The following is a 15,560-nucleotide window of genomic DNA, read 5'->3' on the forward strand; positions in this document are numbered from 1 at the left end:
AGATGTCTCATAAATATTTTCCAGAACAACTAAGGTGGCTGTAAACATGCATTCACGACAAGAATTACATTTTCTATCAGATCGAGATTTTCAGATGCATCCAAGGGAAACAAGTGATAATTAAACGAATTTGTCTGGTTTTAGGAATCACACCAAGATCATCACAGAAGAGATTATTTTAACTGATTTGAACGTGGGATTTTATTTTAACGTTGTAATTGTTACACAATCTAACACACTTTCATTGATATCTGATATTTTTATAATCGATAGGTTAGGCCTAAGCCACTGGACCGATTTCAACTAAATTTGGTACGCACGTTACTTCCTGTCTGCAAAGAATCTCTGTGGGGTAACAACTCACCCATGTGTCAAAGGTGTGGGGATGAAAAAGCAGTGTAGCCCATGATGCGAAAGTACCCATACTTATTCAGTAATTGAGAGACTTTTAAACAAACTTCACACATAACTTCAAACCCCTACGAAACTTCTTCTCGCTGACGACCTCCAAAAAAATGATGAAAAATTATATTACTTACTACATTTTCGGTTTTCACTCTGTAAAACTGCTACACGAAGCATTACGTTTTAATTTATTTCTTCTTTGTTACTAAATGTATTCGTGACGTATTTTGTAGACGGTATTCACATAAAGCAAGTTACCAACATGTGGAATATTCATATGTACAATGAAATACACCAGAAAAGTTACGAAGTCGACATCACTCAGTTCAGGAAATATGACGCCATAAATACTGAATGCGTGAAGAACTACCACATCATACATGACATTTTAATTTTTAGCTCTTTGCTTCTAACTATTCCTAGTACACTGCGCGAACAGCTTCTACATATGCTGCTGAATGTACCAAGAAAAATAAACACTACTGGCCATTAAAATTGCTACACCAAGAAGAAATGATGATGATAAATGGGTATTCATTGGACAAATATATTATAGTAGAACTGACATGTGATTACATTTTCACGCAATTTGGGTGCATAGATCCTGAGAAATCAGTACCCAGAACATCCACTTCTGGCCGTAATAACGGCCTTGATACGCCTGAGCATTGGGTCAAGCAGAGCTTGGATGGCGTGTACAGGTACAGCTGCCCATCCAGCTTCAACACGATACCATAGTTCATCAAGAGTAGTGACTGGCGTATTGTGACGATACAGTTGCTCGGCCGCCATTGACCAGACGTTTTCAATTGGTGAGATATCTGGAGAATGTGCTGGCCAGGGCAGCAGTCGAACATTTTCTGTATCCAGAAAGGCCCGTACAGGACCTACAACATGCGGTCGTGCATTATCCTGCTGAAATAAAGGGTTTCGCAGGGATCGAATGAAAGTTAGAGCCATAGGTCGTAACACGTCCACTGTCCAAAGTGCTGTCAAGCGGACAAGAGGTGACAAAGACGTATAACCAACGGCACACCATACCCTCACGCCGGGTGATACGCCAGTGTGGCGATGACGAATACACGCTTACAATGTGCGTTCACCGCGTAGTCGCCAAACACGGATGCTGTAAACAAAACCTGGATTCATCCGAAAAAATGACGTTTTGCCATTCGTGCACCCAGGTTCGTCGTTGAATACACCATCGCAGGCGCTCCTGTCTGTGATGCAGCGTCAAGGGTAACCGCAGCCATGGTCTCTGAGCTGATAGTCCATGCTGCTGCAAACGTCGTCGAACTGTTCGTGCAGATGGTTGTTGTCTTGCAAACGCCCCCATCTGTTGACACAGCCATGCGGATAAGATGCCTGTCATCTCGACTGCTAGTGATACGAGGCCGTTGGGATCCAGCACGGCGTCCCGTATTACCCTCCTGAACCCACCGATTCAATATTCTGCTAACAGCCATTGGATCTCGACCCACGCGAGCATCAATGTCGCGATACGATTAACCGCAATGGCGATAGGCTACAATCCGACCTTTATCAAAGTCGGAAACGTGATGGTACGCATTTCTCCTCCTTACAGGAGGCATCACAGCAACTTTTCACCAGGCAACGCCGGTCAACTGTTGTTTGTGTATGAGAAATCGGTTGGAAACTTTCCTCATGTCAGAACGTTGTAGGTGTCGCCATTGGCGCCAACCTTGTGTGAATGCTCTGAAAAGCTAATCATTTGCATATCACTGCATCTTCTTCCTGTCGGTTATATTTCGCGTCTGTAGCACGTCATCTTCGTGGTGCAGCAATTTTAATGGCCAGTAGTGTATCATTTTATGACACACAGCCGGCCGAAGTGGCCGTGCGGTTAAAGGCGCTGCAGTCTGGAACCGCAAGACCGCTTCGGTCGCAGGTTCGAATCCTGCCTCGGGCATGGATGTTTGTGATGTCCTTAGGTTAGTTATGTTTAAGTAGTTCTAAGTTCCAGGGGACTAATGACCTTAGCAGTTGAGTCCCATAGTGCTCATAGCCATTTTATGACACACAGTTCAAGAGGTGTGATGACATAAACACTGAATGCGTGCGTAACTACTGCATCATGCTTGACGTTTTAATTTATTGTTTCATTACTAGCAACCATTTTGCAGACGGTATATATCTATAGATATGCCGCTGAATGCACAACATGAAGCTGCGTGAAATTTAAACTGCAGGGCGAAATTCGCTAGACACATAGGTGAAGTATGTGTACAAATACTCGTGAAATATTTTAAATATGTGTGAAATACGAGGTGTGATAAAAAATAACGGGAATTGTTAAAGAATTTTTATTCATAAACATCTGCTTTGTCGCCTTAATAGTCATTCCCTTCAGATATAATACACCTATGTCTGCACTTTTTCCGATCTTGGATGCACTACTGGAAGTCAATTTTCGTTAAGGAGTCGACCTCCTTCTAGCGATCCTGTTTGTATGACAAAACGACGTCCTTTGATGGTTCTCTCCAGCTTCGGGAATAGAAACCGTTGGCAGGGGGCTATTTTTAAAAGCTGTGGATCGTTGTTGACTTCATTCAGTAATTCCTGAGCAATGTCTAACCGACGTCGTTTTCGGTCGAAATCCAACAATTTCTGAACAACCGTTGCTGCCATACGTTTCATGCCAAAAACATGTGAAAAAATTGCTTGGCATCAGCCAAAGGATATTTCGACATGATCAGCAACATCTCTGATGGTGATTCGGCGAATTTCCAGCACCATTTTGTTTATTTCTTCCACACTGTCGTCATTAACTGATGTGCTAGGGCGATCGTCGCCTTCAACATCTTCTCGACCCTCTTTGAAACGTTTATACTACTCTTAAGCTCTTGTCTTACTCGTAGTATATTGGCCAAAAGAGACAGACAACATTACGATTGCGGTGCTGCACTTCATTCCATTTTCAAGCAATGTTTAATGCTAATTCTTTGATCCATCTTTCTCGAAAGTTAAAATTAACTGACCACTCGAAAAAAGTATAACTTTTTCGACTGTCAACAGTAACCTACATGCTCAAAACGCCTGATGTCCAAACATATATCAGGAATATGTGTGACAACAAGATCAAAAAAATTAATAATTAGATGTATCAAGACCGCGAAATTAATTCTAGTTACTTTTTGATCACACCTCGTATATCCGAAATGTTCTTATCCAAGCAAAGCCAAGGGTGCAAAGATTGTCCGAAACCCCTGAAATAATTTTAGTCTAATTTGGTATACATATTAGTTAAAGTCGGGATAGAGATACATTTGGGGTAAGAACAACCATACTCTTGTTGGGGTGAGAGGGATAACGTGGGGAGAGAAAGGAGAGGGAGGTAACAGTTGTTGACGTTGTTGAGCAACAGTCATACAATAATTTTTAAATGAACACACAGCCTTTTGACCGTGTTGTTGTTCATTAAATTACGACCCGGGTTTCGGCCGTTTATCCCATTTTCAAGTGATTGAGTGTATGTCGTTAACATATACACTCCTGGAAATTGAAATAAGAACACCGTGAATTCATTGTCCCAGGAAGGGGAAACTTTATTGACACATTCCTGGGGTCAGATACATCACATGATCACACTGACAGAACCACAGGCACATAGACACAGGCAACAGAGCATGCACAATGTCGGCACTAGTACAGTGTATATCCACCTTTCGCAGCAATGCAGGCTGCTATTCTCCCATGGAGACGATCGTAGAGATGCTGGATGTAGTCCTGTGGAACGGCTTGCCATGCCATTTCCACCTGGCGCCTCAGTTGGACCAGCGTTCGTGCTGGACGTGCAGACCGCGTGAGACGACGCTTCATCCAGTCCCAAACATGCTCAATGGGGGACAGATCCGGAGATCTTGCTGGCCAGGGTAGTTGACTTACACCTTCTAGAGCACGTTGGGTGGCACGGGATACATGCGGACGTGCATTGTCCTGTTGGAACAGCAAGTTCCCTTGCCGGTCTAGGAATGGTAGAACGATGGGTTCGATGACGGTTTGGATGTACCGTGCACTATTCAGTGTCCCCTCGACGATCACCAGTGGTGTACGACCAGTGTAGGAGATCGCTCCCCACACCATGATGCCGGGTGTTGGCCCTGTGTGCCTCGGTCGTATGCAATCCTGATTGTGGCGCTCACCTGCACGGCGCCAAACACGCATACGACCATCATTGGCACCAAGGCAGAAGCGACTCTCATCGCTGAAGACGACACGTCTCCATTCGTCCCTCCATTCACGCCTGACGCGACACCACTGGAGGCGGGCTGCACGATGTTGGGGCGTGAGCGGAAGACGGCCTAACGGTGTGCGGGACCGTAGCCCAGCTTCATGGAGACGGTTGCGAATGGTCCTCGCCGATACCCCAGGAGCAACAGTGTCCCTAATTTGCTGGGAAGTGGCGGTGCAGTCCCCTACGGCACTGCGTAGGATCCTACGGTCTTGGCGTGCATCCGTGCGTCGCTGCGGTCCGGTCCCAGGACGACGGGCACGTGCACCTTCCGCCGACCACTGGCGACAACATCGATGTACTGTGGAGACCTCGCGCCCCACGTGTTGAGCAATTCGGCGGTACGTCCACCCGGCCTCCCGCATGCCCACTATACGCCCTCGCTCAAAGTCCGTCAACTGCACATACGGTTCACGTCCACGCTGTCGCGGCATGCTACCGGTGTTAAAGACTGCGATGGAGCTCCGTATGCCACGGCAAACTGGCTGACACTGACGGCGGCGGTGCACAAATGCTGCGCAGCTAGCGCCATTCGACGGCCAACACCGCGGTTCCTGGTGTGGCTCTGAGCACTATGGGACTTAACCAGGTTCCTGGTGTGTCAGCTGTGCCGTGCGTGTGGTCATTGCTTGTACAGCCCTCTCGCAGTGTCCGGAGCAAGTATGGTGGGTCTGACACACCGGTGTCAATGTGTTCTTTTTTCCATTTCCAGGAGTGTATTACAGGAAATTAAACTCAAAACAAGTCATAAATAAATTTTAAAAAATCGCTTCCCACGAAATTCCACACGTAAAATCATCAAGGTCGCTAAATAATAGTGGGAGCACGTCATATTTAATAAAAACAGGTTTATTTTCTGAGGAGATGGAGAGACAGTGAGGGGAAGGAGGAGACACACACAGGTATGAGGAGATGGACGGAGAGAGGGAAGAGAAGAAGGTGAATGGGGGGAGGAGATTGACAAAGAGAGGGAGGAAGAGTTGGAACTAGAGTGGAGACAGATGGAGGGAAGGAGCAGATTGACAGAGAGGGGCAGGAGAAGATGGATGCAGAGTGGGGGGGGAGGAGTGGCGGAGATGCACAGAGAGGGGGAGGGGCGGAGCTAAGGGCAGGGCAGGGGAATGGGTAGAGGAGGGAGGAGAAGTAGATAAAGAGAGAGAGGGGAGGAGGAGCTGGATAAGGTGAGGGGGAGGAGGAAGTGGATAGAGTCAGGGGAAAGGATGAGATGGGCAGGGTGAGTGGGCAAGTGGAAATGGGTAGAGAGAGGAAGGGGTGGAGAGGGACTAATATAAGACTGGAATAAATAAATACCTGGGCAATGCTGGGTTTCTCAGCTAGTGCCCACTAAATAGAGTTTGTGGTGTATAACAAAGGAAGTAAATGAGATACTGATAGAGCAATACTGAACATAGATTGCTGGTAAAAACACACCATGTCATAGAGTAATTGGGATAATATTTACCAGTCAGCAGGAAGTAAATTTTTTTTCAGTCCATCTCAAACTATTTTAAGCATGGTGCTCTTTGTATGAAGTATTTAACTGAACACCACATGACAACTGCAGATGGGAAGAGCTCAAGTAATTTTTACTTCAGCAATTTTGACTTCATTCAGAACTGATCAAGAAAGCAAATCAGTTTAGTCATCCAATTGCATTTCTGGGTGGTTTTGTGAAATTTTTAGTTTGCTATGTTTCAAGTGGTAAAATATTGAACTCTGGTGAGAACTATAAGAAAATATGTACTATGTGCAGTACAAATAAAAATAGATAGAAAGCTAGGAAGGAAACAAAAGTTATCAAGCAGTAAGTGTAAAGTACACTTTATGAGAATTTATTTAAGAATAGTGAAGTGTATCATAAAACATTAACGAACAAGTTAAATATATTAGAAAATGGAGGTCGTATAGACATACCAATGAAAGAAGTGAGGTGCTTCCACAAACTGCAGAAGATGTTGCAAGAGCAGAAAGAGCTGAAAAATAGAAAATGGTGGGAGGTATCTTAAAAATAGACTAGAGTTTCAAACAGTTTATGTTAGCAATGTGACAAATATCCTAAACTAAAAAAACTACTGTTTAGATATTTTTTCCAAGAGGATATAAGAATTAAGCACAAAAATATCGCGAGAATAGTATGAAGAAGACAAAAACATGTTCGATACACACCATATTCTAGATGTCGTAAATGTTTGTGCATATCAAGAGATGAATCAGAAATATTAATAATGTCAATTATGGCCAGATGGTATACATTACCTGATGACAAGAAGGACATGTTACCACAAATTTAAAGTAAAATTTAAATATATGAAATCTCGAGAGATAACTAATCCCTTATAAAGTCATGAATGTAAGTAAAGACCGGGTTGGGTAAAGATATTAGACGTACAAAGAAAGTAAAGGCACTTTTGGATGATAGGTGTGATTAGATACAATTAAAGCTGGAGTAAAGTGAAAAACTGAACTTCAGAATTGCATACTGAATGTCTGTGACTCTGTGATTACGCAGGGAGGTGTTATAATCTGTCTGCTATTGTTAATCTATATAAACGATTTAGGAGACGCTCTGAGCAGCACACATGCAGATAATGATGTCGTTCATCGGTGTGGTGAACTCATCAGTCGATGAAAACAAATTATACAAATACACAAACAAGATTCTGATGCGGGGTGTAAAGTGGCAATTGACCCTGAACAACAGGGTCTGAGATCCTCCACATGAACTCTAGAAACATAAATGTTGCTTACATGATAAATCACAGAAAAGTAAATGTTATCAGACGACTACATTACCTGTTGAAAACAGCACCCAGAAGACATGGTTGAATATCAGTGTCACTCTGTACACCTACACACCAGTGGCGGGTATGTAAATTGTTGGTCTCTGTGACGGCTTCTAGAGTGCGTTAGTTTTGTTACTAGGCTGGTATGACATGTAAGGGACGTGAAAACAATTAGATTTTGAGTAGTAATTGTGAACGACGCACATGCCGTGTACTCATATGATACAGTATTATGAGCACCGCAAAGAGTTTGAAATGGGCCCTATTGTAGTTCCTCATTTGGCCAGGTGCTCAAATTGTGCAGTATGCAGATTTGGGAGGCATTTGGCTGTGACTACCCAGACATTTCACTGAATAGGAATTCGTCATCAAGGTTCCAGTTGACCATATCTGACTACCAAAAGGTAGGATCACCATATTTTGAACTAACCACTTCATAACCCCTTTACGTCTGCACATGCCATCCCGAAACAAGCAACGGACTCCCTGCAACATTACCTCACCATTGGTTGGAGACTATCAGTAGCCTGACTAGAGAATTACCAGTCCATGTGCAGTCTGCTATTAACACCACAACACAAATGGCAGTTCTTGGAGTGACCACTTGACTGGGAAGAGAGGGCTGCTGATGAATGGAGCTGCATTGTGATCAGTGATGAAGTGCAGTTCTGCACTACTTCATGTAACCATTCTTTGCAAGTATGGCTGTTGCCTGGGGAAAAGTCCTACTGTTCTCATGTGTTGAGGGAGCACAGCGGTGTTCCTCCTAACATCACGGTATGGGAGCCATTGGATATGAGGTCATATCTCGGTTAGCAATGATTGAGTAAATTCTAACGGCACAACGGCATGTCTTGGACATCCTGCGATCTTAAGTGTTTCCTCTCGTGCGACAGTATCTAGGTGTCATTTTTCAGTAGGTCAGTGCTTCTCTACACGTGGCACGAGTGCCCGCGATCTGTCTGCAGGATGTTGAGATATTTCCATGGCCAGCAAGACCCCCAGAACTCTCCGACAGAACGTGTGTGGAACCAGTTCGGATGTTAACTCCGTCCCAGTGCCAGCGTCCAGGATAACAAGGTCGTGTTACAACAGCTTGCCTTACAAGTCGGTACATTATTCCATAGTCCTGGTTTTGTTGCTTCGGCACCACGTTTTTCTTTTATAGCACCTGCATCACTGGTGAGTGGTTTTGGAATTCCAGCTCGCCGCACAATTCCCTATTATGGAAATCCATTTGCATTTCTATAGTGCATCTTCAGTACAATGCCTCAGGCAACACGAAACACTGTGGCTACCTTAATTATGGAAGCACCAACAATTTGCACCCACGTTCGAATTCACTTAGCTCCGATATAATGCACTCGCAACTATGCAGAACTCTGTTCTGACTGCATCTGGCACTTGCATCGGATTTGAGGTCGCTGCGGAAGGTGCCGTTCATGGTCAAATGCAAAAGCACCGTCTGCAGACTTGGCTAGCATCTGCTTTTATGTTCAAACATGCAGTTCTCACGGCGTTTACCTATTTGCGTCTAACACTCGTACTTGCCAATATTATACCTTCCAGTAGACTTCATGAGATTAGTGAGGAATAGGAAATTGAAAGAGGTGTGAGACAAGATGATTCTTGAAACTTCCTGGCAGATTAAAACTGTGTGCCGGACCGAGACTCGAACTCGGTACCTTTGCTTTTCGCGGGCAAGTGCTTTACCAACTGAGCTACCCAAGCACGACTCACGCCCCGTCCTCACAGCTTTAATTCCGCCAGTACTTCGTCCCCTACCTTCCAAACTTTACAGAAGCTCTCCTGCGAACCTTGCAGAACTGGCATTCCTGAAAGAAAGGATATTGCGGAGACATGGCTTAGCCACAGCCTCGGGGTTGTTTCTAGAATGAAATTTTCACTCTACAGCGGAGTGTGCGCTGATACGAAACTTCCTGGCAGATTAAAACTGTGTGCCGGACCGAGACTCGAACTCGGGACCTTTGCATTTCGCGGGCAAGTGCTCTTCCAACTGAGCTACCCAAGCACGACTCACGCCCTGTCCTCACAGCTTTAATTCCGCCAGTACCTCGTCTCCTACCTTCCAAACTTTACAGAAACTCTCCTGAAAGAAAGGATATTGCGGAGACATGGCTTAGCCACAGCCTGGGGGTTGTTTCTAGAATGAAATTTTCGCTCTACAGCGGAGTGTGCGCTGATATGAAACTTCCTGGCAGATTAAAACTGTTTGCCGAACCGAGACTCGAACTCGGGACCTTTGTCTTTCGCGGGCAAGTGCTCTACCAACTGAGATACCCAAGCACGACTCACGCTCCGTCCTCACAGCTGTAGAGTGAGAATTTCATTCTACTACTAAGGTGATTCTTTATCACCAAAATCGTCTTCAGGACTGAAAGGGCAGGTTTCGAGAAGTTTTAACTAGAAAAACGAGAAGTAAGTACTTGTTAATGCAATGTACAGTCAGTGACGGATTTTGCGAGACATCTCTACTCATTGTTACGCAAACTGCACAGCTCTACTGTCTGTTAAATCAGCATGCAAGGAGGCGAAGTGATATCGACATATTGTCTACAGACGTGAAGTCTAGAAACTATTCGAACACTGCCACACTGTTTTGGATAATGTGGAGACTTTTAATGAAACAAAGTACCCCACACTGTCACGAATTAGAAGGATAATACGCACTGTCGGTTTAGAAGTAGTCTGTCACTACGTGCAACCCACAATCATACTGAAGCATCATTACAGGACTACCACGAAAGTATGTGAACATAGAAGCAGGGTTAGATACAGAAGAAAATCCACTTAACAAACCATTCAGAGCCACAATTATGACAATAAGATTGACAGAGGCAGAAAAAGCAGGCAGTAATAAATGTGTAGTTGAGCAAATTTTTCAGCTTTAGATCTACAGGGTATAGACCCAAGGTAGCCTCAAAACTTATGCGGGAGAAATTGTCAAAGGATTTCTCTATTTATTGTCGGTCTGACTGTTAGTGGCTCCTTCATAGTAGAAGCAAAAACCTTGTCTCCAGGGAGATTATAACCGAAAACTAACGCATTCTTCTGCTTTAAGGATGAACACTTTACTGACTTTACCGCTAAGCTAGCACACAGCGTTGTCAAACAGCCCTCCCTCCTCCCCCCAATGATGGCTAAAACAGAGAATTCGCAGCTTAAACGGCGAAGTAAGCTGCAATTCCTGTTGGAACGAGATTCCTGGTCCCAAAACCATGAATTTGCTGGCTCATTGTCATCCCTTAAGGGAGAAAAATCCAGAATATTTAATCAAATGACAAGAAAACATCGAGTGAATTTACCAAGGTAATTCTGAACGAAACCAGGAAGTAAATCGACTCACGTAGTTGCCAAACTATTCTACAATGTTGACACTTCTCCATTATACTAGCGAGAGGCAGAATATGTTTCCTCAACCGATGTGAATGTTCAGCATTGGGGAAGCTCGCCTTTCAAAGACGCGCTGTCGCCAGCTGCCACTGCATTGACTGGGAGCAGAAATACTTAGAACATTACAAGCTAATGAGTTTAGTTCCTATTTATATCACTTGAAATCCGAGGTAGAGGCAGGCAACCATTCAGATTTGGCACAAATTTTAAGTATGGAAAGTTGTGTAGACATATAAGGTGAGAATGTGGGTCTCGCGGGAGGCGTAAGCGAGATAGTCCATCCAGTCGCGCTATCCTCTGTGCCCTCCGTATATAGCGTTTGCCATGTAAGCAGGAGATTCCGATTTCGAATCCCCGTTGGGGCACAAATTTTCGCCTGTCCTCGTCCTGTCCTCGTTGATATATATCAACACCCGTCAGCAGCTGAAGGTTTTAATGTATAATTCTAATTTCGAATTGATACTATGTCAATGGGTGCAGCAGGCAGTGTCTTCGACAGCTACAGATGTACAGGCTATCAAGATGATGTTGTATTGTTTTTGCCTAGTGCAAACGTGACAACACTAATGCAGCGAGATATTTAGTGCATCGCACTCGTATTACTGTTTTCATGCTGCACAATAATATATAAACATTTCTTTTTTGTTATTCAGAAAGTTAGAAAGCACTCACCTCGAAAGGTGAAGACCTGAACTTGCAACCCTGGACAACCAGTGACCGCAATATGAGCATATTACGGGACTTGCGGATCTGAGGATTTACGTTATTAGTGTATGCTCTATTGAGTCCATTTCAAATAAACACGGTTAGAGCCGGCCGGTGTGGCCGAGCGGTTCGAGGCTCTACAGTCTGGAACTGCGTGACCGCTACGGTCGCAGGTTCGAATCCTGCCTCTGGCATGGATGTGTGTGATGTCCTTAGGTTAGTTAGGTTTAAGTAGTTCTAAGTTCTAGGGGACTGATGACTTCAGCAGTTAAGTCCCATAGTGCTCAGAGCCATTTGAACCCGGTTAGATTTCACACTCATGGAAACTATTACAGACATGAAATGCCTACATTTTTTTGATTTCCATACTGATAATAGATTTTCAGAGTTAAGAACAACACAAAATATATGAGGAACACTGAAAAAAAAAGACACACCACGAAGGAATTATCCGAACGGAACAGTAATCGGTAGATGTGATATACATGTACAAACAAATTGAGCGAGTCAGTGACACGCTGGTCCACCTCTAGCCTTACGCGAACTTTTATTCGGTTTGTATTGATTGATAGAGTGGATGGAATGACAAAATGGCGCGTTAGATCGTCAAAATTCCAGACTACTAGGAGCGCCCTGTCCATAATGCTACAAACGTTCTCAATTGGGGACAGATCGAGGCAACCTGCTGGCCAAGGCAGGATTTCGTAAGCACGAAGACAAGCTGTACAAACTCTCGCCATGTGCGGATGGCCGTTCTCTTGCTAAAATGTACGCCCAAGCTGGCTGGCTTGCCATGAATGGTAACAAAACGGGCGTAAAATACAGTCGACATACCCCTTTATTGTAAAGGTGGCGCGAATGACAGCCAAAGGGGTCCTGCTATGAATTGAAATGGTACCCTGGACCAGCACTACTGGTTGTCGGACCGTATGGCTAGCGACAGTCAGGTTTGCATACCACTGCAGTCCGCGGCGTCTCCACACACATCTTCGGTCTGGAATCTCATTAACTGGGGAAGAATTAGCTTCAGTGGTGAACAGCGCTACGAACTGAGCCCGTATGACCAACTTACTTTGGCCATCAAGACTGCCGATCTCTCCCAACTGAGCATGCTTGGAGCATTATCGGCGGGGTCCTCCAAACAGCACGGGGTACTGACAACAGTTGGACACAATTTGGCACGATATCGCCAGTAGGACGTCCAACAATTCTATCAGTCAAAGCACGATATCCCTTAGGAGGACATCGAACAACTCTGTCAACCAATGCCAAGCGAATAACGGCTTGCATACGGTCCAGACGTGGACCAACACGTCAAACACGTTATTGATTTGCCCAATCTGCGAAGCCCTTTCTGTTGAAAAAATGTGCGCCCCGGTAGCTGAATGGCAGTCTGCCGCCGGCAGTGCTGCGAGGCGGTCACGCGCCAGAGCGCTGCGGGCGAGGCGCGCACGGTGTGTTTGTGTTTACTTCGGCCGCTGTAAGTGCCGTTTTCCTTCTAGACCATCATGGCGCACATCTATCGGAAGGAGACATTACGTTTCAACTTTTGTTCCGACTTCGCCCGACCCAAGGCCCTGGAGGTAGAACTATTTATACGCGATGAAGTTAAAATACCACCAACGGATCTAATTGGTATCCACTTGTCCATAGTTAGCAGTACCGTCTACGTCAAAATGATCAACGATGCGGCGTGCGACAAGGTGCTTCAAGAGGCAAAACGTGGACCGCGCTTCTGTCATTCCGACGGCAACGTCGGACCCGTTACCGTCGATCACGCAGGTCTCGGCACACGGACGATAAGGATCTTCGAACTGCCGTTCGAACTACCTGTAGACGTCGTCATCGAGGCGCTCCGTCCCTATGGCAACGTTCTGGAACATGTTGCCGAACGATGGGTCCGATTTCAGACCTATCCAGTTTTAAACGGTGTTAGACAGGTCCGCATCGAGTTGCAGAAACACGTGCCTTCCTATCTACGTATCGGAGGCTGCCGTGCCATTATAATGTACGACGGCCAACCTCGGACCTGTTCCGGTTGCGGGAAAGAAGGTCACCTACGGTCTGAATGCATTCAACGACGTGTCGCGCAGCTCCCGTTGTCGGAAGCGTCCGTCACACCCACGATGACCGCCCTACCGGTCACTTACGCAGCGGCTATTGCCACGGCTACAGTTTCGTCCAGTCCGTCGCCCGGTCCTTCCGATCGGCACGTCCCACCGTCCCAGTCACCAACGGACGATACAGACGTCCCACCTGACAACCTTGCCGCCGAACAGGCTCCCGCACCGGACGCTGAGGAGACCAGTACATCTTCACAACACCTGTTTGACAATTTCATTGTACCCACCGACGCCTTCGAACCAGGTCGACGCTCCTCCTTGCCGTTGTCCGACACTGAGGAACACGTGCGCAAACAACGCTCGCCACGTAGGCGCAAACGCCGTCGCCGTTCACCCACGGGCTCTCAGAGCGTTGCCACCCGCGACGACGAAGACGACACCCAAGCAGCCGACATTTCCACGCAGAGGTCGGCGGACAACGTTCACGATGAACAAGACGTTTCGCAGGACGGGACCACTATGGAGGTCGCCACGCACAATGTAACGATCGGTGCGCCGGTTGAGACGCCTGTCTCCCCGCCGACAACTCCAGATCTCTCTCACCACGACGCAATTCCCATGGACATTGGACAGACCCACGGCACAGGAGCATGGGCCGACGACATTGAGGAAGGTACGCCCCCTCCTCCGGATGAGTTGCCTCCGCCGGACGAGGCTGCCTGTTAACATCAAAAGCGAGGCATTGCAGCTGATGGGACGGGACTTCCTGTCGGTGCCCTCCTCTTACTTCCCTTGGTGATGGGAGATGCGCGTCCACCACCACTGAAACAAACATACCGGTTTTGCCACACTGAACATCAACATGATCGGCACTGCACCCAAGCTGCAACTCCTATGTGACATGCTTTGGGCCTCTGACGTCGACGTCGCCCTTCTTCAGGAAGTACGCGTTGCCACACTACCACCAGTCTACGGCTACGACTCATACACGTCCACATGTGATCAATCAGGGCGTGGAGTGGCTTTCTACATACGCGAAGGAATCCCACTCACGGACACGACAATCCTTCCCTGTGGAAGAGGCATGGCTGTTAACATCTTCGACGCGCGCGTCATCAATATCTACGCTCCGTCTGGCTCCACGAACCGTCGGCAGCGGTCCACTTTCTTCGGACATGACGTGGCGCCCCTGTTTTCTGGACGCTATGATCGCCTTATCATGGGAGGCGATTTCAACTGTGTCCTCCATCCGCAGGACCAAGTACCTGGTTATTCGCCATGCCCGGCGCTGCTCACCTTAATCGAAGATTTTCATCTAGTGGACGTTTGGGAGAAAATTCATGGCAATACCCCCGGTTTTACCCATTATACAGCACATTCTGCGAGCAGACTGGACCGGTTTTATGTCTCTGCTCACCTCGGCAATGAAGTCGCCCAAGCTGAACGATGGCCCCTTGCATTTTCGGACCATTGCGCCGTCATTTGCTCCCTGGCTCTGCCACCTCAGTCAGTGTGGCGCAGCAGAGGTTACTGGAAGCTTAATACCTCCCTCCTTAATGCTTCACACTGCCGACAATGTATTGCCACTACATGGGCGTCTTGCGAAAGACGCCTTCCGTAGTACACATCGACGTTCCATTGGTGGCTCAAATGTGCCAAACCTGCGATCAGAAAGGCCTTCATACAATGTGGCAAGGAAGCAGCAGCATGGCATCGAGACACCACAAATTTTCACTACGCCGTCCTCTGTGAGCTCGATGCGCTCCCTCCATCACCTGACACCCACAGGGAACGACAACGTACTAAAGCTCGTCTCCTCTCTCTTCAAGGTGCACGACTGCATGGTGTCGTGGTGCGTTCCCGACGACAAGACCTCCTCCACGACGAAACCCCATCCACAATCCATGCTGCATCCGACCATAGTCGTTGACGTCGGCT

Source organism: Schistocerca serialis, chromosome 6, assembly GCF_023864345.2.
Source record: "Schistocerca serialis cubense isolate TAMUIC-IGC-003099 chromosome 6, iqSchSeri2.2, whole genome shotgun sequence".
NCBI classification, from domain to species: Eukaryota; Metazoa; Arthropoda; class Insecta; order Orthoptera; family Acrididae; genus Schistocerca; species Schistocerca serialis.